Consider the following 26,722-nt stretch of genomic DNA (forward strand, 5'->3'; position numbering starts at 1 on the left):
ACGCGATCTATGTGCCGGACATCCATCATGTTGGAAGTACATCGCCACTCTGTCGTGCAGTGAAACATCTTGTAGTAACATCGGCAGAACATTATGTAGGAAATCAGCATACATTGCACCATTTAGATTGCCATCGATAAAATGGGGGCCAATTATCCTTCCTCCCATAATGCTGCACCATACATTAACCCACCAAGATCGCTGATGTTCCACTTGTTGCAGCCATCGCGGATTTTCCATTGCCCAATAGTGCATATTATGCGGGTTTACGTTACCGCTTTTGGTGAATGACGCTTCGTCGCTAAATAGAAGGCGGGCAAAACATCTGTCATCGTCCCGTAATTTCTCTTGTGCTCAGTGGCAGAACTGCATACGACGTTCGAAGTCGTCACCATGCAATTCCTGGTGCATAGAAATATGGTACGGGTGCAGTCGATGTTGATGTAGCATTCTCAACACCGACGTTCTTGAGATTCCTGATTCACGCGCAATTTGTCTGCTACTGATGTGCGGATTAGCCGCGACAGCAGCTAAAACACCTACTTGGGCATCGTCATTTGTTGCAGGTCGTGGTTGACGTTTCACATGTGGCTGAACACTTCCTCTTTCCTTAAATAACGTAACTATCCGGCGAACGGTTCGGACACTTGGATGATGTCGTCCAGGTTACCGAGCAGCATACGTAGCACACGTCCGGTGGCATTTTGATCACAATAGCCATACATCAACCCGATATCGACCTTTTCCGCAATTGGTAAACGGTCCATTTTAACACGGGTAATGTATCACGAAGCAAATACCGTCCGGTCCGCACTGGCGGAATGTTAAGCGAAACCATGTACTTATACGTTTGTGGCTATTACAGCGACATCTATCACAAAGCGAAAAAGTGGTCTAACTAAAACATTCATATTTCTTTACTTACTACACGAATATGTACTAATAAATGGGGATTGCTACTTAAAAAAAACGCAGTTGATATTTGTTTGACCTATGGCAGCGCCATCTAGCGGGCCAACCATAGCACCATCTGGTTTCCCCCTTCAAGCTAGACGAGTTTCGTTCTTTGTAGTTTTCTCGTTTGACGCTTATTTCGTGAGATATTTGGCCCGGTCACTATCAACGGACCACCCTGTATATCCTATCTTTATTTTAGTTCTTAAAATTCCACCAGCAGTCCGTAAATTATGTAGAGATTTAACTTACATGGTCCCACAGACGAGAGAGAAAGAAATAAACAGTAAGTTTAGTGCATTGTGGCGAACGGATATTCGTCCGCCGAAATAAAATGTGCGTTGAGACAGCCACGCAGAAACCATTGTGACGTACAGGCTACTGCAAAATCGAAGGTTTTCCTGCCGTTTGTTAAAAATGTAACGGAAAGAATAGGGAGGATATTGACGAAGTGGAATATTACCGTAATTTACAAGCCCACCAGGAAGATACAGGAATACCTTAAGCCTGCCAAGGACGCTCGCAAACCATTGGAAAAAGCTTGAGTGTATATGATCCCATGCAGGTGTGGAGATGTTTATGTGGATACCACAAAAAGAACTGTTTCAAAACGTTTGGAAGAGCACAAGGGCAATTGTAGAAGAGGAGAAACGGAACGATCAGCAGTTGCGGAGCATGCTTTCCAGCCAGGTAACCACCATATTCGTTTCGAGGAGACGCAAGTACTAGCGGCCACAAGCGGGTATTACGAAAGGCTCTACAGGGAGGCAATCGAAATCGCCAAACATCCTAATAATTTCAATCGAAAGGAGGGGGGCGTGAAATTAAACGGTATATGGATGCCAGTGTGAAGAAGATGTGTACCACCCGTCCACCACTGGGTGATGGCAACGGCGATCGACGGCAGCGGACAGCCGCCAATTGCACTGACGTTTTCAAAACACGCGAAGTCACGGCTCGGCGCGAGAGCGCGCGGACACGGAATTTAGCGGTAGTCAGTAGCGAGCCAGTGGGTGCGTTGGACCTTCCATCGAGCTACAGACCCCCTTGAAGATCTCCTCCGCAGACGGGGACGAAACGTTGGGAATTGATACAGAATTCATCAACCGACCACGGCATAACAGCCCTGACAATTATAATGGAATTGACATTTCCGGCCGTGAAAGTCTACATTTTAGTAGAAAGCAATGTGCCCCTCACCACAGCCAATACACTTGGGCAGTGCGGCTGTCTTCTCTCCGGTGCAATCGCGGCTTGCATGTGAATGCACATTTGAGACAATGCGGAGGCATTGTACAGAACTGTGCGACGCGTCCAATTGAAGCACTGTGGTCCCCCACGCTTGGCCTGTAGCTTCTCCATGGTAACGGTAGACGCTACAATCTTCGTGACCTCAGAGACCATAATTGAGTAGGATGTCACTCATGATTACTAACTAGTATTGGCGGCGTCTGGTCTTGGGTGAGGGCAGATGGATCACGGAATGCAGGCGACAGCCGTAGCTCATGTTCTTCAGTTTTTTCGGGTGTTGTCCAGGATGTACTTGTGAGAGACGCCTCGAAAAACACATCTTGTCTGCTGAAGATGGATACGCGTAATAGGACAACCGTAGCTTCCCGAACTAGGCAGTGGCTTTCCTGTAATCCTCCACCGTCTTCTGTGTCACCATGTAAAGTACAGCTCCGCCAGGTCTGATGACGCTGCATGACCAACAAGTTGTACTAACATGTGATAGAGACCATGATAATGCGCTGTGAACTCTATGACGTTTGGTGATGAATTAGGGTTCTCCCTTGCAGTGTTCGTTCTCCTCCTACTCCTCCCCAAGCTCTTCAGAAGTGTTAGTCATCACTAACGGTGGTGTCAACGAAAGCTGTACTCGACGAGCAAGGTGTTTAACGAGTTGTAAGCCACGAAATCTACTTTCGCCATCTGTATCGCCTTTTTCCCCCCTATGCGAGATCCGCAGCTGTCGACTTCCTCTTAGTCTTCCTCGATGACTTAAAAGTCTGGTACCTTGCTGCAGATTCGTCGTCCGATTCTGGCAGTGGAAGTTGCGCAGGACCCACGTCGCAGCCCGTAGCCGTGTGCGCATTCCTCGCCTTGTCCGCTATAGCGAGGCGGTCGGCTGCGACAGCCGACGAGTCTGAGCCCCCGGGCTGCAGAGCGACCGTTGCCCGGGCGCGCGGGGCCGCAGCGCCGGCGATAACCTCCTTCCCGAACGGCGTGCCATCTACGAACTGGGCTCGTTGTGAACTGTCCATTATAAGTCGCGGCCCATTGACTGCCCGCTGTGCTGCTCCCCCAGTGACGCGGTACTTGCGGCTGGGGAAGAGGGCACTGCCTGTTGCTTGATGAGCGGTCAGCGATGCACTGGCAAGAGCGCGACTGTGTGTCTGGCCGGAGTATTGATACCTTGCAGGTGGAGAACTCTCCTGGTCTGGGCCGAGTAAGCCGCGACGACGCAGCTGACGAGTCTCTGCGTGTGGAAGGGCGTGCGGAGTGTAAGCGAGCGGTTCCTGGCCCGTATAGTGTGTTTGGCCCGTCGCTTACGAGTTGTTACTGTGGCTGAATAGACTGACACTAGCCGTCGTTCGCACAGTGCTGCTGCTATAACCGATTTTGATTTTTTAAAAATATGTTGATTTGTGGTTTTCTTTCACGATCCCTTCTGGTGCCATTTAATTTTATCGCTTCCCCAAAAGTTGCTGATGTTACAATGCGGCGTACATTCTTAAGGCTGCCTTTTGCAAGACAGATGAGACGTGATTTATTAGTTTTTATGAAGTCAGTTCTAGATAGTTTCTGTTTCCAAACAGTTAGAGTCCCGTTTAAATAAAAATTCCGCCATTTTTATAGACTGTCATGATTTTGGCCCTTGGCCATTTTCAAGTACCACAATGTTAAGTATGATCAGACTTAGAAATAATCAGACATAGAAATACAGGGTGATTCAAAAAGAATACCACAACTTTAAAAATGTCTATTTAATGAAAGAAACATGATATAACCTTCTGTTATACATCATTACAAAGAGTATTTAAAAAGGTTTTTTTCACTCAAAAACAAGTTCAGAGATGTTCAATATGGCCCCCTCCAGACACTCGAGCAATATCAACCCGATACTCCAACTCGTTCCACACTCTCTGTAGCATATCAGGCGTAACAGTTTGGATAGCTGCTGTTATTTCTCGTTTCAAATCATCAATGGTGGCTGGGAGAGGTGGCCGAAACACCATATCCTTAACATAGCCCCATAAGAAAAAATCGCAGGGGGTAAGATCAGGGCTTCTTGGAGGCCAGTGATGAAGTGCTCTGTCACGGGCTGCCTGGCTTTGCACAAACACCCATTCTCTGTAAACTGTTTATACCAACGTTTAATACACCACCTATCAGGAGGTTTAACACCATACTTCGTTCGAAATGCACGCTGAACAACTGTCGTCGATTCACTTCTGCCGTACTCAATAACACAAAAAGCTTTCTGTTGAGCGATCGCCATCTTAGCATCAACTGACGCTGACGCCTAGTCAACAGCGCCTCAAGCGAACAAATGTACAACTAAATGAAACTTTATAGCTCCCTTAATTCGCCGACAGATAGTGCTTAGCTCTGCCTTTTGTCGTTGCAGAGTTTTAAATTCCTAAAGTTGTGGTATTCTTTTTGAATCGCCCTGTATATTAAACTTGAATAAAACCGCAAACAGCTGTTGATTGAGGATTTATTCACGGCAGGTTTCGCTGCATTAAAGCAGCATCTTCCGGTGATTCTGCGTAGGAAGCAAAGCATCCTTGTAATCTAGATACGAAAAATTAATTAAGGACAGTAGCGTCAGATAGGTTAGCAAGTGGAGACACGTCCAACTTTCGAATCATCGTATCCAGCCCTGTGGAGAGGGGAAGTAGTCAACAAATATTAACTGGCAGAGGATTGGGGCGAATATTGCAGAGGATGAGCCACTACAGCAAAAAGAATCGTACTTGACGTAAAAAATGTGATTAAAATGTTATAAAAGAAGCATGCATAATTTATTTACCTAATGGTACCATCAATAGAGCGTCTCTCTGAGAAACGGAACTCGTTAACCAGTCCAGTCGCTACAAGGATAAAAGCCCCAGAAGAAAGAAGTTATGCAAGTTTAAAGTAAAGATTTGTACTAACGGGGTTGGTTAATGGGTTCGTTTCTCAGACAGACACTCTGTTGATGGCATCTAATTTTCGTCCCAACCCTGCGCCGGTTATTACTTGTCGACTATTTCCCCTTTGTGTGGCGTTGGACTCTGTGACTACTAAAGTTGGAGGTGTCTCCGCGCGATAATCTATCTCACACTACTGAATGTGCTTTTTATTTTCATTCATTTTTATTGGCTGTACTTAATTAATTTTTCTGAAATACACAGAGTACAATGATGTTTTCCCTTCAATGTTGAACCACCATTAGACGCTGCTTTAAACATCGATTGACAGCGATTTGCGGTTTTATTCATTTTAATATGAATTCCAACTGCTGTGGCTGCCCATATTATAAAGTTCTATTCAAGTTTAATATATTGTGACGATGATTTTGTTTGCAGAAATATATAACCAAGCTTAATATATTGCGACGATGACTTGATTTAAAGAACACTTTACATATCAAGCTGAACGTCGTGGTATTTGAAAATACCCGAAGGCCGAAATCGTAATTGTACTATACAATAAACAATCTATACAGCCAAATGGCGAAATGTTCATTTGAATAGTATTAGACGACTATGACCCCAAGGTGTGAAAAAATAAGCATCCCTTAGAGTTCCGTTTGCGAGGCAGTCTTATAAATAATGCTCCCTAATGGTTCCCAGTCTTCCATTATCTATGTAAATAGTTGATCTGTTAAATACGGCAAATGTATTTGATAAATTTGTATGGCGGTTTCAGTAGTGGTGGGACAAGAGAAGTATTAGAAAGCTAAGACTGATTACTTTCAGCCAAACCTCTGGTCTGATTCTTTGGCCGTCACCTTATGGCAGTACGAAGATGCCGTGCCTTCCTTTGTGAATGCCAGTTTAGTACAGAATAATTTCTATCACCAGTGCCTCTACAACTACATGTACATGGATATTCTGCAGATCACACTCAAGTGCCTGGCAGAGGGTTCATCGAACCACCTTCACAATAATTCTCTGTTATTCCAATCTTGAAGAGCGTGCGGAAAGAACGAACACCTGTATCTTTCTATGAGAGCTCTGATTTCCCTTACTTTATTATGATGATCGTTCCTCCATATGCGCGTCAGAGTAAAAAAAATATTTTCGTATTCGGAGGAGAAAGTTGGTGATTGAAATTTCGTGAGAAGATACTACCGCAACGAGAAACGCCTTTGTTTTAATGATGTTCATCCCAAATCGTGTATCATGTCCGTGACACTCTCTCCCCTTATTTCTCGATAATACAAAACGTGTTGCTCTTCTTTGAACTTTCTAGATGTACTCCATTAATCCTATGCAGTGAGGATCCCACACCACGCATCAGTACTTCGAAAGAGCACGGACAAGCGTAATGTGAGTAGTCTCTTTAGCAAATCTGTCGCGTCTTCTAAGTGTTCTGCCAATAAATCGCAATCTTTAGTCCGCCTTCCCCACCACATTTTCTATGCGTTCTTTCGAATTGAAGTTGTTCGTAATTGTAATTTCTAAATATTTAGTTGCATCTACGGCCTTTAGATTTGACTGATTTATCGTGTAACCAAGTTTAACGGAGTCCTTTTAGCACTCATGCGGATGACCTCACACTTTTCATCACTTATGGTCAATTGCCAATTTTCGCATCGTACAGATAGCTTTTCTAAATCGTTTTACAATTTGTTTTCATCATCTCATGACTAGACGATAAAAGGTAGCATCGTCTGCAAACAAGCTAAGACGGCTGCTCAGATTGTCTCCTTCATCGTTTAGATAGATTAGGAACAGCAGAGGGCCTATAACACTACCTTGGGAAACGCCAGAAATTGCTTCTGTTTTAGTCGCTGTCTTTCCGTCAGTTACTACGAACCGTGTCCTCTCTGATAGGAAATCACGAGTCCAGATACGTAACTGAGACGATATTGCATAAGCACGCAGTTTGACTACGAGTTTCTTGTGAGGCACGGAGTCAAAAGCCCTCTGGAAATCTATAAATACGGAATTAATTTGAAATCCCTTGCCAATAGCACCCTACACTTCGTGTGAGTACAGCACAAGCTGCGTTTTACAAGAACAATGTTACCTAAATCCCTGTTGACTCTGTGGCAGTAGACCGTTCTCTTCGAGGTAATTCATAATGTTTGAACACAGTATATGTTCCGAAGTCCTGTTGCATATCGACTTTAATGATATGGGCCTTTGATTTAGTGCATTGCTCCTACTGCCCTTCTTGTATATTGGTGTGACCTGTGCAACTTTCCACTCTTTTGGCACGGATCTGTCGTCGAGCGAGCGGTTGTATATGATTGTTGAGTATGGAGCTATTGCATCAGCATACTCTGAAAGGAACTGAATTAGCATACAGTCTGGACCGGAAGGCTTGTTTTTATCAAGCGAATTAAGTTGCATCACTACTCCGGGGATATTTACTCATGCTGGCAGCTGTTCTTGATTCGAATTCTGGAATATTTACTTCTTCTCTTGTGAAGGAATTTCGAAAGGCTATGTTTAGTAACTGCTTTGGCAGCAGTGTCATCGATAGTATCGCACAATGAGGCATTGATTGTGTCTTGTCGTTAGCATAAGTCTCTAAGACTTTATAGATAATTTCGTACACTAATGTGCATTATTTTACTACCAACTGCTCCGCATTACCCACACCACATTTACCTGCCGTCAGCATGCAGTTAATAGTTACGGGTTGTTACACAACAAAGGCGACGCAAGACGGTGCCCCGTTTTTGGCATTACAGTTACCAGAATGAGTTTCGAGACTAGTTCTGTAACACACTGACAGATGCAACTTGTGCGCAAGGATCGTCGGAGAAGCATCGAAAACTTCGTTGTCATTGTCGGTATCTCGTACCGAACAGTACGGCCAATACTCAAGCGTGATTTCAACATTCGGCGTGCTGCTGCCAAGTTGATCGCCAGGCTGCTGACCCGGGAGCAGAGGAAACACCGCGTAGTATCGTGCCAAGAACTCCGTCAGCGTGCCGTAGATGACCCATCCTATTGCGGGTGACGAAAAGTCAAACGTCCTTCTTTTATCACCACTGCGAAGATCCAGCACGAAGTGCTGAAAGTGCTTAACACGCTTCGAAAAGAAGACATCCAGGTCATATTTCAGTAGTGGCACAAACAGTGGAGGCGCTATATGGAAGTACAAGGTGACTATTTTGACGGTAAAGTATGTAAATGTAGATGTTTAAAGTACTTTCTTGTATAGGCAGATACAGATCTAGATAAAATTGTTACACCGGAGTTGACCGGCGTTGCCTGGTGAAACGTTGTGATGGCTCGTGTAAGGAGGAGAAATGCGTACCATTACGTTTCCGACTTTGATAAAGGTCGGATTGTAGCCTATCCCGATTGCGGCTTATCGTATCGCGACATTGCTGCTCGCGTTGGTCGAGATCCAATGACTGTTAGCAGAATATGGAATCGGTGGGTTCGGGAGGGTAATACAAAACGCCGTGCAGGATCCCAACGGCCTCGTATCACTAGCAGTCGAGATGACAGGCATCTTATCCGCATGGCTGTAACGGATCGTGCAACCACGTCTCTATCCCTGAGTCAACAGATGGAGTCGTTTGCAAGACAACAACCATCTGCACGAACAGTTCGACGACGTTTGCAGCAGCATGGACTATCAGCTCGGAGACCATGGCTGCGGTTACCCTTGACGCTGCATCACAGACAGGAGCGCCTGGGATGGTATAGTCGACGACCAACCTGGGTGCACGAATGGCAAAACGTCATTTTTTCGGATGAATCCAGGTTCTGTTTACAGCATCATGATGGTCGCATCCGTGTTTGGCGACAGCGCGGTCAACACACATTGGAAGCGTGTATTCGTCATCGCCATACTGGCGTATCACCCGTCTTGATGGTATGGGGTACCATTGGTTACACGCCTCGGTCACCTCTTATTCGAACTGAAGGCACTTTGAACAGTGGATGTTTCATTTCAGATGTGTTACGACCCGTGGCTCTACCCTTCATTCGATCCCTGCGAAACCCTACATCTCAGCAGCATAATGCACGACCTCATGTTGCAGGTCCTGTACGGGCCTTTCTGGATACAGAAAATGTTCTACTGCTGCCCTGGCGAGCACATTCTCCAGATCTCTCACCACTTGAAAACGTCTGGTCAATGGTGGCCGAGCAACTGCCTCGTCACAATACGCCAGTCACTACTCTTAATGAACTGTGGTATCGCGTTGAAGCTGCAAGAGCAGCTGTACCTGTACACGCCATCCAAGCTCTGTTTGACTCAATGCCCAGGCGTATCAAGGGCGTTATTACGGCCAGAGGTGGTTGTTCTGGGTACTGATTTCTCAGGATCTATGCACCGAAATTGCGTGAAAATGTAATCATATGTCAGTTATAGTATAATATATCTGTCCAATGAATACCCGTTTATCATCTGCATTTCTTCTTGGTGTAGCAATTTTAATGGATAATAGCGTATGATTATTTGTAATACATGTAATCAGTGTCAAACTCAGCTACTCCTTCGTGAATTACTCGCTCTGGTGTTACTGCTTAAAGTCAGATGAAGTTTCACTTTCTTTAAAATTTACTCATGCATTTCGAAATTACGTTTGTGGTTCTTCCGAAGATTAACCAAAAGTTCCTCATTGGTGGGCTTTTCTTTTTTGAAACAAAAGGAAGCTCTCTTTTATTGCAACGCTTCTCGTGTTTACTACTGGATAGTGTGGTGCAAGTTCCACAAAATCTCAGCGAAATCACTGTTCGGCATCTTATAGTGATTGTAGTTGCTAGCGTCACTGCTGCCTGGCGCGACGTGGTTAATACGATGCGACGTCGAAAATTATCTGGACTGGAGCAGTAATTACGCAAACGCAGAGAGGCGCTTACAGTTTCATGGGAGTGGCTCTGATAATGCCCCCTACTGGAAGCCGAAGAGAGGCCTTCCGCGCGTGCGCAGTGCGCAACGATGGTGCTCACGGACTCTTTAGAGATCATGAAGGGAGTGTGTACGAGGCCAATGTTGCGGGTTGCATTCTTTCAAATCAAGGCGCCTCTGTTACGTCAGTGCTAACGGGCTCCCTTCGTTCCCGCTGTATTCCCGCGAGTATGACGAGTCTGAGAACTGTGACAACACGGTCGCTTCATAGTTGTCGACTCGTTCTCTCTTACTCGAGCATGGAGACTTTTAAAGTTAGTTGTGACTTACTGTTAGTAAGGAAGATGAGTACTCTATCTTGTGGCTGTAAAGTTGTTCTCACAAGGTGAAATGACCGATTGTCGGGATCAGATGGCCTTTAACGAAGCCTGTGCAAGAGGAAAATAGAATTGTGTAGTTTACACAGTTGCAAAGGAGTTCCATTGGAGGAGTAGTGATATCTGGAATACGTTTCAGGCTAAACTGCACGCTTCAGCCGAAAAACACACAAATTTGGTCCAATGCAAGCAAAATGGATGTATTATCGCCTATTCCATCTCCACCATGAGAAAAAAAAAACTGTTGCCTAAGACAAAAACTGCGCACAGGGCAACGTCACTGCTACATAGCTTATACCAAAAAGCGTGTTATTTCTCTTTTCATTTGGTCATGGCAACTTGTGTTTATAGGCTGGTAGCGATTTGTATGGCTTTTTATCAACCATTTCTGTAACTTTTTCGAAGACTGCTATATATTTATTTTTATAATTAATCACCATTTAGAGATTGCACTTCGTCCTCATGTCATGTTTTCTCGTACTGTTTTTAGAGAGTCGATAACGCCTCGGAAGTGTGTGTATGTTAACGCAATCGTTAAAACACTCTCAGAATAGGTACTGAATATTGAAATAAACTTACGGCAATCTTCGAGAAAGTTATATATATTAGTGTTACATAATAACAGTTATGCCCAAAGTTTGCTTGTGTCATTTAGGCACGTCGGACACTTCGTGACATTTCACCTTGCATTTGACAATGACCATGAGGCCGAAATCATGCTTGTGAGAAATAAATGAATAATAATTTACTGTCTAGTGGCGGAAATTTCTTTCAAAAAAGTTGCGTACTTAGCGGGGATGCCGTCAATTTGCCGTTGTACTTGCGAATTCCCGTATTCGTTCTTCTTTCTGAGCGAATCGAGTCCACTTTACCCGACATCACACTCACATAACAAGTGGGCAGCGGCAGAGACTCACGAGTCGTGTCTAAGAGCACACGGGACGGACAGTTCGGAGATGACGTCATAGGACTCACCGACGAGCTCAATTCTGATCACTATCGGACTACAAGCTGACTTAATTCTTTGCAGTGCACTGTGTAGGGTCTTATCATGCTTAGAGGAAGAGCTGACGGAGCCCTAGGACTTACTGTCTGCCGCAAACTGACTCACTGTTGTTATCACGCTGCAAACTGTCGTAGTGTCTCACGTTCCCTGGTGCATAGAGGCCATATGGTCTCAGATCCCGACAGCCTGCCACGGGAGCTGCAACACCTAAGAACGGTGCTCCAACAGAACGGTTATTCTGATAAATACACTGAAGCGCCATAGAAACTGGTATAGATAGGCGTATTCAAATACAGGGATATGTAAGCAGTCCGAATACGATGCTGCGGTCGGCAACGACCATATGAGACAACAAGTGTTACTGCTGCAGCTGTTAGATTGGTTACTGCTGCTACAATGGCAGGTTATCGATATTTAAATGAGTTTGAACGTGGTGTTATAGGCGGCGCACGAGCGATGGGACACAGCATCTCCGAGGTAGCGATGAAGTCGGTATTTTCCCGTACGACCTTTTCACGAGTGTACGGTGAATATCAGGAATCCGGTGAAACATCAAATCTCCGACATCGCTGCGGCTGAAAAAAGATCCTGCAAGAAAGGGACAAACGACGACTGAAGAGAATCGTTCAACGTGACACAAGTGCAACCATTCCGCAGATTGCTGCAGATTTCAATGCTGGGCCATCAACAAGTGTCAGCGTACGAACCATTCAACGAAAGATCATCAACATGGACTTTCGAAGCCGAAGGCCCACTCGTGTGCACTTGATGACCGCACGACACAAAGCATTACGCCTCGCCTGAGCCCGTCAACACTGGTATCGGACTGTTGATGATTGGAAACATGTTGCCTGGTCGGACGAGTCTCGTTTCAAATTGTATCGAGCGGATGGGCGTGTAGAGGTATGGAGACCACCTCATGAATCCATGGACCCTGGATGTCAGCAGGGGACTGTTCTAGATGGTGGAGACACTACAATGGTGTGGGACGTGTGCAGTTGGAGTGATATGGGACACCTGATACATCTAGGTGCGATTCTGAGAGGTGACACGTACTTAAGCACCCCGTCTGATCATCTGCATCCATTCATGTCCATTTTGCATTCCGACGGTTGTGTGCAATTCCAGCAGGACAATGCGACATACCACACGTGTAGAATTGCTAAAGAGTGGCTCCAGGAACATTCTTCTGAGTTTAAACACTTGCGCTGGCCACCAAACTCCCCAGACATGAATATTATTGAGCATATCTGGGATGCCTTGCAACGTGCTGTTCAGAAGAGATCAACACGCCTTCGTACTCTTACGTAGTTATGGACAGTCCTGGAGGATTCATGGCGTCAGTTCCATCCAGCACTATTTCAGACATTAGTCGAGCCCATGACACGTCGTGTTGCGGCACTTCTATGTGTTCGCGGGGGCCCTACACGATATTAGGTAGGTGCACCACTTTCTTTAGCTCTTTAGTGTAGATATTCAATGCGTTCCGCGCATAGCGAGTTCAGTGCAGAGAGAGGCATCCACTGCAACGGCATTCTTGCTGTATCTTGGCGGCGTGTCTTCCGGAGTAGAAAGAATCCTCGAGAGACACGACAGTAAGAACATTTTCCGTCCACTAGTAAAACTGAGGTGATTGTTATGTTCTATTAGAGATGATCTTGGCCCTAGAAATCGCAGCGTATATGAGATCCCATACTAGTGTGGGAAATCGTCTATTGGGCAGATATGTCGTACCGTGCAAGAACCTTGTGTTTAACAGCGTCATCCTACCGGCCTGGGCCAACCTGATAAACCGTATGTTGCGGAGCTCTACGTAAACACGGGGCATCGCATGTTTTGCGATAAGACAGAAGTTTTATCCTCAGCATCATCGTTCTGGGACTATGTTTTTAAGGAGACTGTACATACCTGTACGGCAGACAATCTTGTCAATATGAATGTGTGATTTTAATTAAGCACTGCCCGGAATCCAGCATTGGCTACCATGAATTTAAACGAAGAAGAAAAGAACTTCCGTTTTACGACCCGACGCAGCGCGTTCCAGAGAGTTAATTTAGCTTTCATCCACAGGAACGTCCAGCACCACAGTTACTGTCCACTGCGCATGCGCGGAAGGGCTCTAACCGGTTCTCTGCAGGTTCACTATGAGTCACTATGTTAGAAATAAAAAAAAAAAATGTGTTTCACTGCTTTTTGAAATTTGATCCCTAAGGGGATGAAAATCTTTAGGGAAATATTTCGTTATATTTAAAGAAATAAAAAGCTAACCCTATGAAAATTGGTATTTCACTTCTCGGTTGTATATAAAGAAATATTTGTCAGAAGGAGACCGTTTATATGGAAATATTCCCCACAAGAAAGTGAAAGGCACTATTAATAAAATCCACGGACTCCAGGTACATTCGGAAAAGACCATGTTTCTGTAGCCTTAATTAGCATGGAGAGTTTAGAAGTTGTTGCAATTTGTGAACAACATAAAAATTCGATTAAGGGAAAACAAAAACAGTCTGTGCCAATCATACCGTCTGCACGACTGAGGCAGCGGACGCTAAGCTAGTGTAGATATAAGCACACTATTAGGAATGTGTTGTTCGATTCTGCGAACTTTTACAAACTGATATCTCTATTGACTGAAGATGGGATTTCCCTTTCTGCCTTAAACATCTTCACGGATGTTGAAGTTTTTAGGTGTGCTTGCTACAAACAGAATAACTTAGCTAATGGAGAAGGGAAGAAATGCGCATTTTTGATAAAGTAACGTAGGAATTTTTCGAGTGTCCATTTTCCTAAGCAAACTGTGTTGTTTGTGGACCAAATGCAGGCAACGACTGCCGCTGGGGAGCGCTGCAGTCGCAAATCACGTTAGCCAGCATGTCCCATATGATACCTGCGCTGTGTTTTACATGGTTGAATTTCGCGTCCGCGTCGACGTCAGTGTGCGTTACCGCGTCCTGCGTTAACACGGTTTCGAATGTTGCTGGTTTAAATAAATAATACGTTATATCGATAAGAGGAAGGCATGTATTAGGTTGGTGCATACGTTCGTAGTGCTTTTGTTTTGCATGTTGGTATCCCGGTTGCTACGGGTTTATTTATCGATTGTTATTTTTTATTTGTAGTTCACTGTTGCTATTTGAGTGTACATATTGTCATTTGATGATAGTGAATGCAGCCGTGGACTCTAGAAAATGGATTGCCAAGTGAAGGAGTTGGAACATCTCCGACGTATTCTTATGTTTGGATTCAGTAGAGGGATGACAGCAGCGAGGTAACCAGAAAGATTTATGCCATGTTTGGGGATAATGCCATTGGACAAAAGCATGGCAAGAAAACGGTTTTCTCTTTTTAGGTAGGATCGTTTTGACATTAGTAACTCTCCACGTTCAGGAAGACCTTTCGGTTTAATGAAGATCGTTTAAAGGCATTAATCTACAACGATACAGAATAGCGATCGGGAGGTGGCAAAGGTGATGGATGACCTGTGGCCATTCCATCATCGTTCGACATTTGCATGCAATGGAGAAGGTTCAAAACTAGGGTGTATGGGTACCGCATGGTCTAAGCCAAAATCAAAAAAATCAGTGGCTGGATGTGTATCTATGCTTGCTAGTCATCAATCGGCCCGTGAACAACACCAGTCATCCTGTATCGCTATTTGTGACGAGAAATGATGTTTTTAAGCTGATATAAGGAAAAGAAAGGAATGGCAGAGTCCAAACAACTCAGCAGTTCCCTGTAAAAAGGGCTGCGCTCATCCACGAAAGATAATGTTGTGGTTCTGGTGGAACGACGATAGTGTGGTGTGCTATGAATTACTTCCCGGAGGTGTAACCATGACTGACGACATTTATTGTCAACAAATAAAACAGCTTGCAGACGCGGTCTTAGAACAACGACCAGTAACACCAACTGCGACATAATCGCGTATACAAACAGTGATCGAGTACTGTAAAATGCTTTTTTATTCCAGTCACTGATCACAATATGTCCGCCCCCGGTAGCTGAGTGGTCAGCGCGACAGACTGTCAATTCTAAGGGCCCGGGTTCGATTCCCGGCTGGGCCGGAGATTTTCTCCGCTCAGGGAGTGGGTGTTGTGTTGTCCTAATCATCATCATTTCATCCCCATCGACGCGCAAGTCGCCGACGTGGCGTCAAATAGAAAGACTTGCACCAGGCGAGCGGTCTATTCGACGGGAGGCCCTCGTCACACGCCATTATTATTCATTATCACAATATGAATTCTTTAGACGATGACCGGTTTCAGTCTGTAATGACCATCCTCAGATCACTTTAGGACATGGTGTAAAAAAGATCTGAGGTTGGTCATTACAGACTGAAACCGGTCATCGTCTTAAGAATGCATATTGTGATCAGTGAGTGGAATAAAAGAGCATTTAATGACCAGTAAGACTGCATGAAGTGATGCTACTCCACGATAACACCAGCCTGCAATCTGCTAGACTGCCAAAGGACACTCTACAAGAACTGGGTTAGGAATTCATTCCTCACCCACCTTATTCACCTGATTTTGCGCCCCCGGATATCCATCTCTTCTGCTCTCTATCGAACAACCTTCAAGGAAGTTCCTTTCCGGATGAAAATGCGCTCCTAACGCGTATCTACGAGTACGTCCTGAAAACCACGTGATTTCTACAGTCACCGAATCTAAAGGTTACCCCAGCGTTGACAGACTGTTGGAAATAGTGAAGGAGAATATGTTATTGATGACTGAAGACTCCGCTATTATGTGTAGTGAACTTATGGAAAAACCCTACGTACTTATGCACCACCCTAATAATAGCAGAGAAATTAGAGCTGGTACAGAAGCTTACTGTCAGTCGTTCTGCCACCACGCAGTTGTCGTATGGAAAGGAGGTGAAACGATAATGTTACCAGAACAACCATTTGAGTCAACTGGCTTACGGAGGGCAGGTGTAAAAGTAGGGAATAATTTGTCAAAATGGGCGCCGTTAGCTGCGTAAAAGCCACACTGAGACGAGCGGACGTAACATGCGCGGACCGTTACTTTAAGCACCTGCTGGCTGCCCTCCACGGCAGCCGGCCAAGCAGTTGCGCATGGCGGAGTGGCCTGCAAGTGCGCAGCGCAGCGCCGGAAGTGAGTGGCGGCTGGCGCGCCGGCGCTGGAACGTGGAAGGCGGTGTGGAATCGAGAGGGGGAGGAGGAGGAGGAGGAGGGAGGGAGGGAGGAGTCTGCAAGCCGTGACCGCCGCCGTGGCTGCGGATTCCTGCGCGGGGTCGACGCCCGTCCCGGCCCGCCGCTGCGCTGCACTGCCCGCAACAGCAGCCACTGTGCAGCTCCACTTGCCTCCAGCTGCACCTGCGGGGCGTGTCCCCACTTACTGGCTCACCTCCATTATTGCTGGCTCCTATGTGCGATGAGGACTGTAACGGAAGTGAAGCAAAAGTAGCCCCATAGGGTTTCTTAATTATGTACACTATCTCATCGAACGTATTCGGACACACCTGTGTAATGCGTAATTGACTCCTAGATGTCTCGAGAGGTTTTTTCCCCATATGAACGGTAGCTGGCCTGTTAGCGATACGATACAACACTCTTCAGCCAAGAGCATTCATGAAGATAGAACAAAGGTGATAGAAAAAAAATATGGGGCTGTTTACATTTGACCGGCCGCGGTGGCCGAGCGGTTCTAGGCGCTACAGTCTGGAACCGCGCAACCGCTACGGTCGCAGGTTCGAATCCTGCCTCGGGCACGGGTGTGTGTGATGTCCTTAGGTTAGTTAGGTTTAAGTAGTTCTAAGTCTAGGGGACTGATGACCTCAGAAGTTAAGTCCCATAGTCCTCAGAGCCATTTGAACCATTTTTGTTTACATTTTACAGCTAAAAGGACCACAAATATGTAGAATTTAAAAAGCACAGTTGTGATGAGGCGATGTTCTTCTATCAAAAAAGCACTGGAGCACTGCACTTTCACTTAATATCTGAAGGATCTGAGAGAAGTATTGTGGGAGGAGCGAATGTGTTCCATAGGGATTGAGAGGAGTGGATAAATAGATAGGAGTCTGGTAGGTGGGGAAACTAAGAAGACGATAGGTAGGAGGTTAAGTGGATAGTGGGAATGCAGATGGTGGGAAGGACAAAGGGTGAGAAGGAGTAAAGGTGTGTGGGGAAGGTAGTGGTACAAGAAGAAAGGGATAGGGGTGGGTAAAGGAGGAAAGGAAAGAAGAACCGTGATGTGGAGTGGGATAGGTAGGGAAGGGTTTAGAGTTGGCAAGGAGAATAATATCATGGCGGATCTCATTGGGATAGGAAGTTGGTTGAAGTTGCTTTGTGGTAGGATATGGAGTGTGTCTAGGTGTTGGAATAGAGGAATGTGTGAAGTCGCAGCAGCAGCAGGTGGTGATGAGAGGCGAGACAATGGGGTTATTGGAATTTAGTTTGCAGGTAGTATAGGAGATGCAGAGGTATTTGATGTGGGTGAAGAGGGATGAGAATTTGGTAAGATGGTAGAGGATCCATGTGGGAGAAGGTAAACGGATGCAGAAATCAAGGTAATGCGCAAGGCCTTTGGTGATCTGGAGGAACTTATAGTTCGTTGGTGGGACAGATATCCATACAACATTTGCATACCAGAGGGTAGGTCACATAGAGAGGTTTTATAGATGTGGAGAATTATGGAGGGGCGTAATCCCCAAATTCAGCCTGTCAGCAGCTGTAGTACATTTAGTCTATTGTGGCCTTTCTACTGGACAGTTAGTAGGTGAGGTTTCCACATTAGTTGCCATTTGAGGGTTACTCCAAAATATTTTACTGTGTTAGTTAACTGGATAGGATGATGGTAAATGGGAAGGTAGAAGTCATAGAGGTGGAAGGTGTGGGTGGTTCATCCTATACCTTTTTGTCTGGGATTTGGAGGGGTCCGCCGACCAGAGTGGCCGAGCAGTTCTAGGCGCTACAGTCTGGCACCGCGCGACCGCTACGGTCGCAGGTTCGAATCCTGCCTCGGGCATGGATGTGAGTGATGTTCTTAGGTTGGTTAGGTTTAAGTAGTTCTAAGTTCTAGGGGACTGATGACCTCAGAAGTTAAGTCCCATAGTGCTCAGAGCCATTTGAACCATTTTGGAGGGGTCCTTGAGGAGCTATTGGTTGCATCAGGAGGTGAATTGATTGATCTGGATTTGGAGGGATCGTCGGGGTTTCTGGAGTGTAGGGTAGAGGGTGAGGAAAGCTGCATCATGAGCATACTGAAGTAGGTGGACTGATGGAGGTGGTTTGAAAATATGAGCAATGCAGAGGAGATAGAGGAGACAGGAGGAGGCCTCGGGGCACTCCTGCTGTCGGATGAAGGAACTGCTGTTATTAATAGTGACAAAGGATGGTTGACTAGATAGGAATGCTGCAATAAGGCGGACATAGTTATCTGGGAGTGCATATGTCTGGAGTTTGAAAAGGCGACTGGAATGCCATACATGGTTGTAGCCTTCCTCTTGGTCGAGGGACCCAAAAAATATCAAATTTATGGGAGTTGAGTTGGTGGCATAGGAGATGGATGAGGTGCAGCAGCAAGTGATCAAAGAAGAAACTGGGACAGACGCCACTCTTATTAGTTGGAAAATGGTGTTGGTGGTTCAAGTGTTGACTGATGCCTTGGGAGAGGATGGATTCAAAAATCTTGCTGAACACTGAGGTGAGGTAGAAGGGGCGATAGGAGGCGGCATCACCAGTAGGGGTTTAGCATTTTGAGGAAAACTAGGATTTTGGAGGTTTTCCAGGGTGTAGGACAGTAACATTTGGGTTACACTCGTCTGGTATGAGACGTTCCCGGGGGGGGGGGGGGGGGGGGTCCACTGGGGGATGAACTGCACAATAACCCTAGGTTCGGTGTGGGGCGGGTGGACTGTTGTGGGGTTGTGAACCACTGAGGGCTACGGCGGGACGAAGACTCTCCGTCGTTTCTAGGTCCCTGGGCTCCATACATACGTGTCAAGTCAATAACGACCTCGACTTATAAAAGTTCCAATACAAATTTACAATAGTTCTCCACATACGATAAAAATTATTTCATCATTCTCAATTTTTAGTAAAATCCTAAGGTAATTCGTACTGGATCGCTGTTCCTATTCAGACACAGAAACTTTACAACATGTGAAATTCAAAACTTAAAACAAGAAAGTGCAAAATATCTTACTGCAAGTAATGCTGGCAGTCTTGTGGGTTAAAACAATCGAACAAACTCACTTCTTACGATGAGCGCACTTCTATTTATATAACATGTCCTTTTATTAAACTAACAACGGAGTATTAGAACCTATCAGAAAAAGCGAAGGCTAACATAAAAAGAAAAATCTAGTGAGACGCAAACCAGCAACGCTTCACCCGATATCTTGCAATTTTCCGATTCTATTCATTGCACTATACCGAGTTTGAGTGCTATTAGACCATACAATGCATATTACCGTCTCCTGAAAGCTTTAATCATAAATAAGATATTCACTGACATTTAATTATAACGCACTGTACCAAGAACATCGCATTTCTTGTCGATCCTCAGTTCATATTAAACAAGATACAATAATTCTTTAACCGGCAATATGACGCTCGCATCAATTTATTACGACAAACCATACAATTAACGACTGCTTTTCGAGATGTCTCAATTCACTGATGCTTAGAAATGGTATACGTACATATGGGCCTCAACTGATGGCCGAACGGTTCTAGGCGCTTCAGTCCGGAACCGCGCTGCTGCTACGGTCGCAGGTTCGAATCCTGCCTCGGGCATGGGTGTGTATGATGTCCTTAGATTAGTTAGGCTTAAGTAGTTCAAAGTCTAGGGGACTGATGACCTCAGATGTTAAGTTACAAAGTGCTTAGAGCCATTTGAACCTCAGCTGAAAGACAGTATGGAATCTCGCGACTCTGTACTGAAGAGAGATGGCGTGCATGTGACGTGGTTGGCTCTTTTCCATCTCACTAGTCAACGTTAAAACGTACGTTCAAAACGTCTGATATGCTAGATATCGCTCTGCACATTCGGAAAGACTGTCCAATGTCTTTTTTCCACGCTCTGATGTCAGAAATACTGCTCGCTCGACGTTCGAGTGCACGCTCAGTGTGCCGACGACTTTAGGGTTCTCCCCTGGGAGTTTTGTTGCGTCTTTTGCGCAGTTGTCAGGTTTTGTGGTCGTCGTGATTGCGCCTGACAGATATGCATACTGCGATCTTGGGGTTAGCACTCGCAGATATGCTGGCGAGTGCGCAGGCTGCTGCTGGAATTTGTGCAGATGACATGATCGCTTATTATCCAAATTGTCCCAGTTATACATTCAAGGACACATGATAAGCATGACTGATTCGTTCCAGCACACCGTTACGTACGACAAACATGTTAGTACGATCATCAGTGCTGTGGCCTGGGTTCTGGGGCTCGTGCTTTACACGCTCTACACCAATGCAGTGACAAAATTGGCAGGAGGTGAAATTTCCCTCTACGTGGACGATACGGTGGCGTATAAAGGCAGCAGCAATCTGAACTTCATTGCACAAAAACTGCAGCAACACCTACATATTGTCACCCAATGGTGCACCATCTGGAAAATTATAAGAAAACCAGAAAAGAGTTTTACTGTAATGTTCACAAGCAAGTGAATTTCTCCAAGCAGGAAAATCTGTGTGGCTGGTAGAGAGTTAGAATGGAGTGACTCCGCTGGGTCTACAGCTCGACATGCGCCTGACGTTCTTGAAACAAACTAACAGAGCAAGAAGCAAAGGTTGTGCTGCTTCTTAGGATTGTCCCGCTCCTAAAGGCTGCGGGGTTATCGATAGGTAGAAAGCTTGGGTCGTACGGGAGTGTCATCCTGCCAATGATTCTGTACGGCTCAGAATTATGGCCAATAGCAGCAACAGCACATCTGAAGAAGCTACAATCATTGTAACGCAAAATTTTCCGCATCATCACAGACGAAGACGGACAGGCGCCAAACACTCATTAGCCGAACCATCCTTCTCCACATACATACAAAGAAGTGTGTTAGATACACGTTACCCTGACGCTTCAGATGAGAAACCTGTACCCACACTCAAGAGACACTTCAGACTGTAACAGACTGCAGAAAATTAGCATACATGCACACAATCATTCAGATGCATAATGACCGCAATTTTTCATAAATCATTAAAGCCATGCTGGAATTCAGACGGGCATAGCCACGTGTGCTTCCAGGAGACGAATGCAGAGACGTCTCAGTGGAGAAGCAGTAACAGCGGACTTCTGACGTGGACTGGTCACTGACTGTCACCAGAGTAACAAATCCATCAGGGACATTTCAGTCCTCTGAAGCTGCCAGGGTAGACTGTTGCTGATTTAATAGTGAAGGGGAAACAACCACGGCTAAATCAAGACCAAGCAGATCTCAAGCACTGACGGACAGGACCGTGGAGCACTGCGGAAAGTGGTTATAAAGAACCGCATGACATCAGCGGAAAGAGTCACTCGTGAGTTTCAAAGGCTATCAGAAGTCCAGCTAGTAGGGAGCTACAAGGAATGGGGTCGGTGGTCGAGCAGCCCGTCATAAACCCAACATTTCTGTAGTCAGTCCTCAGCCACTCTTTAGGTAGTGTAAAGGGCGACGCTATTGGACAGCAGATGGCTGGAAACGAGTGAGCTGATGTGGTGGACCACGCTTAACCCTGTGGCAATCCGATGGAAAGGTTTGGGTTCCGGGATTGCCTGGAGAACGCTATCTCAGCTCCATGAACGTATAGTGCCGAAGCTGAAATACAGAGGAGGTGGTGCTACAGTATGGGGGTGTTTTTCGTGGTTAGCGAGTGGTCCCCCTATTGCGCGTAAGAAAATGCTAAACGCAGAATGAAATGAACACATTATGCAGCATTGTGTTATACGAGCAGTTCAGAAACGACGATTTTTAGCATCGGCATGACGTTGAACCCTGTCTTAAGCCAGCGTATGCGAAGCAACGGTTTATCAACGTTAACATGAAATGAAATGAGCTTTTGGCGTCATTGGCCGGGAGGCCCCTGGCGAGGCAGGTCCGGCCGCCTTTGTGCAAGTCTTATTACATTCGACGCCACATTGGGCGACCTGAGCGCCGGATGGGGATGAAATGATGATAAAGCGGAGGAAGGCGCCGACGCAGCCGGGAATCGAGCCCGGGCCCCTTAGGGCGGCAGTCCGTCACGCTGACCATTCAGCTATTGGGACGGACAACGTTAACAATAAGGAAGTAGAGTGACCTTATGTAGCACCTTTGCGATGAATTCGGAGGTCGACTTCTGTCAAAAGCCCGACACCTCGCCGTAATAAGCCAGCGTGCATCAAGCAACGGTTTATCAACGTTAACATTAACTTAGTACAGTGACCCAATGCAAGACCTTTAGGGTTAATACAATGGCCGATTACCGACAGACGCCCTTTCATTAAGAACCCTTACAATAAGTACAAATGTCGACTTCCCATAAACCCAAACGCCTTTATATAAACGTTCTCAACGATCTCGAAAATTGATGTTCCTACTTAATGTAGTATTATTCTAATATTGCGGCTGCGAGTACCAGCGATGATGAGCTACCGCAATTGAGACGACAACGCTCTTTGCTGTAAAAAAAAGAGCATCTATGCTTTTTGCAATTGTTGGAAATAAGGAATGCTGATTGGACCTTATGATTTTTTTGAGGTCAGGTAAGTTTGCATATAGACGTAATTTGAAGCGCAGAGGAGATACAACTTGTAATCGCAATCATCAAGAATAAAAACTGTAATTTGTGAAAAAGAAGGTAAATATTTTCTATGAAATTTTATTCAGTGTTGGATCCCCGGACCTTCATAAAACGGTTAGTGCGTTTAGCAATACAGTGCATAATGATTACTTCGTGAATTAACAATACTGGGTGAATATGCTACTATCACGGTCCGAACGACACGCAATATTTCGCTGCAGCTTGTGAGTTGAAGACGTTCCCTAAGCGACCAATTTGTTAGCCAGAAGATATCACGCTGCCACAGTTGTTCAACGTTCTCATTCAGAAAATCGAACGTCAACTGTGAGTACTTTAGGTGCCAAGAGAAACGGAGTCTTCATCGCGAGTTGTAGCAGTTTTCTCCGAATTTGCCTGGCGTTCTCTGAGAGCCGGAGAAACGGAAACCTCCGACCGCCAACTCATCCTGTACCTAACCCGTTCTCTCCTTATAGCAGCCACGAAGAAAACATATTCATCTATAGTCAATTTTTTTCACAGATTTTTTATATTAGGCAGGTAAAAATAAATTTTAAAACGTATGCATCTAGGCAAAAAAATCATAAGAGAATTTAAATGCAGTACTTGTCTTATATGTGTCAAAGTCAAAGGTCAAGTTAATTAATTTTTTCTTTATGGCGTAGCAGTTCATTATAAGGCGACGGATGGACAAACCCCATATTAATGTTCAGTGATAAGTAACGGCTCTAGAGGGGCAATTCTGACGACGCGCTTGATAATGGAAGCAAGACTGAAGAAAAACCAAGACAAGTTCTTGGGATTTGTCGACCTGGAAAAAGCGTTCGACAATGTCAAATGGTGCCAGATGTTCGATTGTCTCACAAAAATACGTGTATGCTAGAGGGAAAGACGGTAATGTACCACACGTACAAGAACCAAGAGGGAATAATAAGAGTGGGAGATAAAGAATGAAGCGTTCCGATTAAAAAGCGCGTAAGACGCGGATGTAGTCTCTCACCTATAATGCTCAATCTACACATCGAAGAGGCAATGACGGCAATAAAAGGAAGGTTCAAGAGTGGAATTGAAATTCAAAGTGAAAGGATATCAATGATAACATTCGCTGATGACATTGCTATCCTCAGTGGACGCGTGGAAGTCTTACAAAATCCACTGAATGGAATGAACCGTCTAATTAGTACAGAATATGGATTGAGAATAAATCGAAGAAAGACGAAAGTAATGAGAAGGAGCAGAAATGAGAACAGCGAGAAACTTAACATCAGGGTTGGTAAACACGAAGTAGATGAAGTCAAGGATTTCTGCTACCTAGGCAGCAAAATAACCCATGACGGACGGAGCTAGGAGGACATCAAAAGCAGATAAGCACTATCAAGAAGGGCATTCCTGGCCAAGAGAAGTCTACTGGTCTCAAACAGAGGCCTTAATTTGAGGAAGAAATTTCTGATAATGCGCGTCTGGAGCACAGCATCGTACGATAGTAAAACATGGACCGTGGGAAAACCGGAAAAGGAGAGAATCGAAGCGTTTGAGATTGCATGTTACAGAAGGATGTTGAAAATTAAGTGGACTGATAACGTAAGCAATGAGGAGGTTCTCCGGAAAATCGGCGAGGAAAAGAACATATGGTTCAAATGGCTCTGAGCACTATGGGACTAGAACTTAGAACTACTTAAACCTAACTAACCTAAGGACATCATACACATCCATGCCCGAGGCAGGATTCGAACCTGCGACCGTAGCGGTCGCGCAGTTCCAGACTGTAGCGCGTAGTACCGCTCGGCCACCCCGGTCGGCAGAACATATGGAAAACACTAACAAGAAGAAGGACAATATGGTACGACATCTCTTAAGAAATCACGGAATAACTTCCATGGTACTCGAAGAAGCCGTAGAAGGTAAGAACTGTAGAGGAAAACAGAGACTGAAACACAGCTAGCAAATAATTGAGGACGTACGTTGCAAGCGCTACTCTGAGATGGAGAAGCTGACACAGGAGAGTAGCTCGTGGCGAGCCGCATCAAACCAGTCAGAAGACTCGTGTCCTGATGCTTGTGATCAGAGAGTGTAAATTTCTCAAATTGCACGTGCAGCTTGAACGACCCTCTCTCTACAGAACTTATTACTTAAAAACCTCGGACAAAAAATGTTTCACTGTCACTGCCCATGATAAGTCACGCTAACAGCGTTTAACACTGCCTCTAGCGTTGGTAATGACCGTACTACTGAGAGGAAGATGATCGGAAAAGTTCTTCAGGTGTGCTAGGTGTCGATTTCAAGAAACAGAGCGAACTTACAGAACAGACAACTCAAGACACAGAAAACTAAGGACAGTTGAAACCAAGACGGACAAACGCAATACACGTGGTATTTATAAGATCACATACCAAGGCAGCAATTCAAATTATATTGGGCGAGCAACGAGAAATTTCAATATTGGGTATACAGAACACAGAAGTGCACTGAAAAGTAACAGCTGTCATTAGACATTCGCAAAACGTCTTATGGATATGGTCCACACACCGATAGACATTAACACTGACCCAAAAATTTTCAAATGCAGCAACAGTTTCCACCAGAAACTAATAACTGAAGAAAACTGCTAAATACAAAAAACCATAGTATAAGGAAAATAAGTAATAAACGAATACACAGCTCTCTGCAATGAAATTGACAGTCAATTCTCAGCACCCAAAGAAACATCGAACGTCACAAACCCACAAAAAATACACACACGCGCGTGCGCGCACACACACACAAACACAAACACACAAAGTAAAATAATGAAAATCATACATTCCAGGCGTAATTTTCTATGAAAATAACTTTTCTGTATTACGTTATCTATGGTAGCAGATGATAAAATACGAAAGAATGTTCAGAAAGCTACAGCAACAACAGCACTTGTTACGAAGATACAAAATATTTTCTGTTTTCAATTAGTGAATATTTTACTTAAAAAGTGAAATTCTAAATGAACAGAAACAAGTAAAGCAATTTTCCCTGATAGCTGAGAGCAAATACAAACCTAGTGAGGCTGCTGTAACTTTATCAAAACATGTGTTTTCTCAGGACGGAACTTAAGAAAAACTTAATTCTTTCCTCTTCGAATTTTTCTTTACGATTCAAATACCTTTAATCATGCATTTTTCGTATGTTAATATTTTAGTACCAATAGAACTATTACAGCTAGTGTTCAAGTGTCATCTTTGATTGAGTCATCAAGTGTCCAAAAGAACAGACACCACGTATTCATATAATTGATTCGCCTAGATGGGCAACAGATTCACCTTCTTCAATGCGGATACACAGATACGTCCGACTTCATTCCACGTAATGTCCCGATGCAGCTGACATCAGTAACTCCTTCCCATTCCTTTCTTTTCTCCCAGTCCACCTTCAATTTACATACAATTTCCTAGTCGTACTAGCACTACACCTAGAGGTGGTATTAAACCGGTCGTTCCGGCGGAAGCTGGGAGCCATTAGACACCTTGGAATACAATGCCTACTGCTAACTAGACGGTCTCATCAGCGAAACCGTGTGAAATATTCATTTATTTCTTTTGCTACCGGAAATAAGTTGAATGAGATGCGAGTGAGAGCTCTCAAACTTGTAATCAGTTCCATTAGCAA

Source organism: Schistocerca piceifrons, chromosome 1, assembly GCF_021461385.2.
Source record: "Schistocerca piceifrons isolate TAMUIC-IGC-003096 chromosome 1, iqSchPice1.1, whole genome shotgun sequence".
Lineage (NCBI taxonomy): Eukaryota > Metazoa > Arthropoda > Insecta > Orthoptera > Acrididae > Schistocerca > Schistocerca piceifrons.